Source organism: Cupressus sempervirens, chromosome 2, assembly GCF_028749045.1.
Source record: "Cupressus sempervirens isolate cs-2001-9-10 chromosome 2, ASM2874904v1, whole genome shotgun sequence".
In the NCBI taxonomy this organism is placed as follows: domain Eukaryota; kingdom Viridiplantae; phylum Streptophyta; class Pinopsida; order Cupressales; family Cupressaceae; genus Cupressus; species Cupressus sempervirens.
Genome location: NC_143119.1, coordinates 55,904,918 through 55,910,483, shown reverse-complemented (window position 1 = coordinate 55,910,483; position 5,566 = coordinate 55,904,918).

Genomic DNA, 5,566 nt, shown 5'->3' with positions numbered 1-5,566 from the left:
ATTTATAAATTACATAAGACATGATTTGATGATGACATCATGGTCATGGCTAAAATAAGGTCATCATTTTCATATAGGTCAATGCCTGTGAGTTTCATGTTATGGACCATGAAAATTTAGAGAATGTGGATTTCCAAATGAGGGAACATGGAGGTGTGAATATTGAAGTAGAAGGTAATGATACCATGGAGGAATACCACGATGATCAAGATCACGATGATCAAGATGATGATGTTGATGTAGAGCTTGATGTACCTATAGTCAAGAAGGAACATGAGTCCCTATATTCAAAGGCTCCAAAAAAACTCTTCTTGCCATTGTATTGTTGTTGGTGAACTTGAAGGTTATGAATGGTTTATCCAATGTAGCAATGACATATATGTTAAGGTATGTCATCTTCTTTCATTATTGTACTCATGGTTCCCTTACAATTAACATCAAATTTGTGTAGCAATTAATATTCTTGAAATTAACAAATTATATTTTTGGTCGTAGGTTTATAGGTGAGAGTTTGTTACCACCATCAAACATTCTACCTCACTTGTACCAAGAATTATCTGGCATCATGAAAGATATTGGAATGGAGTATCAAACAATACATGCATGTCCGAACGATCATATTATATATCATAAACAGCATGAATTTTCAACACAATGCCCTATTTGTCATATTAGTAGATATCAATTAGATTGATTAACAAAAAAGGTACCTTGCAAGGTTCTTCGACATATTCTTGTTGTTCCACGTCTACAATGATTATTCAAGTGCAATAGCTTGGCACAATTTATGGATTACCATGCATGTAATAGAAGTCAAGATGACATTATGTGAATGCCTACAAATGGTTTGGCATTTAAGGAAATAGAGGGAAAATGGCCACACTTTAAATAAGAACCTCATAATCTCAAGCTTTGATTGGCAGCAGACGATGTCAATCTTTTTGGAGAGATGAGATCTACTTACTTGGTGTGGCCTATTTTTGTTATCAACAATAACATACCTCCTTGGTTGTCCATAAAGAGATAGAACATAATGTTGACAATGATTGTTCCAGGTATTTTTTGATTTAATGGTCATCTACATTAATTTATTATTACTAATCCATCAAAATGGTCATAATAATTATGTAATATTTTTGTTCATTCAACTAGGTAAGTACCAAGTTAAAAATATCAATGTATATATTGAACCCCTTACCGATGAGTTGATGGTGTTATGGAATGGGGTTACTATGTATGATATTTATAGACTAATAGGTCAAAGACAAATTCAATTTCATGCAATGCTTGTATGGGCAATACATGATGCCCTTGGGCTAAAACATTTTTGTGGTATGTTCTCTTCTTAACACATCTTTTTTGGTATGTTATAGTGACAACACAAAGTTAACACATTTAATCCAATTATACACGATCTTGTAGGTCTTCAAACAAAGGGAAAATTTGCATGTCCAGTTTGTGCTCCAAAGATGAAATCTCATCATTCAAAAAGTTTAAGAAAGTAGGTCTTCAATGAGAATAGACACTTTCTACATAGAAATCATAAGTACAAAATTAGCAAAAAAGATCTTTTGAATGGGAAAGAAGAGACTACGTAAAAGCCATAGAGAATGAAAACTCGCCTATGGAAGTTGGCATACAATAAAATAAAGCATCGAGGTAATGTCATTCCATTTGATGGTTTTTATTTCAAATTTATATTTTGATATTGTGTTTTGTTCACTAATGATGTAATTGATGCTTGTGAAGGTCATCAAGGCATCAATGAACAACTTCCAAAAGGACTAAAAATTTATCCTACTCAATTTACTAGGTTGTTGTACTACAAGAAACTCCCAATTGTGCATTTATTTGATCCTATGCATATTGGAAAGAATGTAATAGAGACATTATGGAAAATCTTGGATGGAAGATGTGACAAAGACCAAATTGTCAAAACTTGTAGTAACATTGAAAAATCCAACCATGCAATGAAAAATGGCATTCGATCAAATAAAAATGGAGACCAAATTGATACAAGTTCCCTTAGTTGGTTATTGTCAAAGCAGCAGAGCAATACTATAAAAGAAGTCATAAAAAAAAATGATTTCCCATAGGATTTGCTGCAAACATAAACAATCTCATATCAAAGAAAAGTGAATTTGGGCCAAGGTTGAAAACACACAATTGGCATACATTTATTAAGGTATTTCATATTATTTTGTATTCACTATATATTTGTATACTGCATGTAGTTATATATTTGTATACTACATGTAGTTTTAATTGCATTCTTTTATAAAATATTAACAAGATCATTTTACAAATATTGCAGTACATTCTGCCTCTATCTCTCCCACACCACTTCGCCAACAATGTCAAATAGGTTATATATGATCTTGGAAAATACATGAGGTGGTTGTCCTCTAAAGAAATCAATAAAGAAGATATAAAATATTGGAAGAGAAAAATTTCTCTTCTTATGTGTGAAATGCAAAAGTGTCTACCTCCAAATTTTTTCAATGCACAAGAACACCATCTCATACATCAAGTTGAGGAGATTGAATTGTGTGGACTTATACCAACCAGGTCAATGTGGATGGTTGAGAGGCATTCAAATTTTTTGAAAGGCTTGGTTCGATAAAGAGCACATCCTAAGGACTCTATGGTAGAGGGATATATGGTATACTAGACCGAGGTGTACATTAGTGAATATCTTCCTAAATTTGCAGCAAAGATCCATGTAGATTGTATTTGGGATCCCAACTCAATTAAAAAATTCGAAGAGGAGTACTTGATGGGCAAAGGTAGATCAAGGAAAGTGAGAGGTAAATCTAAGATGTTATTTTAGTTAATTATTTCTTATAAATCTTCGATATAAGTTATTTATAATTGGTGTATTTAGTTTGATATAGGTGGTTAAGAGCGAGATGCAATACATTTGTATATTGAAAAAAACCTTGTTTGGATGATGGTATCCATTGAACGATGTCAACAAAATGGTTGCTCATTAACATGGGAATGTGTTGCTTCATTGGTTACAAAAGCTCATTGTAATGGAGATTCCAATGTTATGCTGATGGTAGTTGATCTAGTAAAGGGTTTAAGAGGTGGAGAGGTACGTAGAAATTTATTAATGATCATAACTTGATGTAGGTTTCATATCAACTCATGATGCAAATAATTTACATGCGCTTCAAAATTTGTAGGTCAAGCACCACAAAGCTATGTACTATCATGGCAGCTATGTACTATCATGGCCACAAATTCCACATAAAAAAGTTGGATGACACAAAGAAAACTTGTGATTCTGGGATAACTACAGTTTTCAAAGTCACCAATATATCATCTAGAAATGAAATATATCCTCAACAATCTCAAAATCAATACTATGGCATCTTGGATGATATAATTGAGTGCAACTTTAACTCCTTCAAAGTAGTTCTAGTTGTCGTCAAATGTTATAGGTTATGACTAAATCAAAATGATCTAGATAGAATGGTTATTCAACATGATAATGGATTTACAATGATTAATACAAGGTCGTTTGAGCCAGTTGGAGATAAGCCCTATGTTCTTCCAAGCCAATGTGAGTTTTTTACTCAAAGGTTACACCTAAACAGGGTTGGTCATTTGTTATTAGACATGATCCAAGAGGAAGGCCGACAAAGTATAATGTTATGGAAGAAGAAGATATTGAAAATGATGAAGATCAAGATGATGGTGATGATGATGATGATGATGATGATGATGATGATGATGATGATGGTGTTGATGATGATGATGATGGTGATGGTGATGATGGCAATGATGATGGTGATGATGATAGTGATGATGGCGATGATGATGGTGATGATGGCGGTGGTGATGATGATGACGATGACGATGATGACGATGACGATGATGATGATGATGAGGATGATGAAGAAGAAGATAATCAATGACATAATTGAAATGATCAATGAAATGATTGACACGATTTATTGCTTTCAGTTGTAATGATTACGTATTTATTGTGTTCAATTCTAATGATTACAACATATTTTATTTATAATTACCATGAATATTTATATTGTGTCTAATTATCACCCTTTTTGCAAATAGGCAATTGACTACATACATCATCACCCCTTCTATGAATGATCTTGAATTCCATATATAAGGTAAATTTGTTCATGTTTATGATGTTGCATATTGTTCATGTTGTCTTCTAAGTTATTTGTAGCATACGCATATCATGTAAATTTTAGCTAACTTAAGATAAATGATTAACATATGTAGGAAATTTCATTACATATTTATTGTGTTCAATTCTAATGATTAAAACATATGTTATTTATAATTACCAATATTTGTATTGTGTTTGATTATCACCCTTTTTGCAAATAGGCAATTGACTACAGACATTGTCACCCCTTTTGTTGACGATCATGCATTCCATATATAAGGTAAATTTGTTCATGTTTATGATGTTGCATATTGTTCATGTTGTCTTCTAAGTTATTTGTAGCATACGCGTATCATGTAATTTTTAGCTAACTTAAGATAAATGATTAACATATGTAGGAAATTTGACCCCTTTGGCGTGGATCGTGCACAGTGACATGGATCAGCAAGTATAAGTTAATAAATAGACATAATTTTCTTATAATCTTCTTGTTTCTCATTGAGCACATATGTTATAAATAGACATATTATATAATCACATAATATATATAGACAAAGAAGGTCCATATAGAAATATAATTGTATAATCACTTTCAACTTACTTCATTTTATATCTCTCATGTATAGACAAAGAAGAACTGCACATATGAGTCACGACTTGATTATTCTATATATATTATTTAAATATTATCAAATTTCCATTTGATGGATTGTAGGACCCACCAAATAGGTACTTTTTAGATCTATCTACATCAAATGAGGGAAATGAAGAAATGGTAGATGAAAGCTCTACATGTAGTATGGCTAAAATAAGGAGGTCAACTAGAGGTCAAAAGATTAGAAAAAAAATTGATAAATGCATGCAATTTTTCCTTCCTAATGGGTAGTCATGTTCTTATGATGATGAGACCAAAGGTGACATTAAGGTGCCCTTTTGGTACACACACATTGAGAAAGAATGGGTACCCAATGAGCTACCTCCAATTAACACCGATTTTTTTGTTAATGAGAAGATATATCACATTGCTCCATCCTCATTACATGGTTTGGGCCTATTTTCCATGAATGAGATAAAGGTATGTTACAACAAAGTTGTCAAATTGTTCAAGTATGTTGGTCCATGTTATAATTACAATAATTGGATGCAGATTGTTTGATATAAAAAATGTATGCATAGGTATGCACTATCAGCTAATTATATACAATGGAAATAAAATGATCAAAGTAAAAGATTTGCTATGAACATTGATGGGAGACCAAAATAAATAGGTAATATTGCAGGTTTTATAAATAGTATGCAACCTTCCTCAATTAGTAGGCAACCAAATTGCATATTTGAGGTGTGTGAGGGGAATGAAGTTTTTGTTTGTGTAATAAAATCAATAAGTGCAAGGGAGAAAATACTAATAGATTACTATTT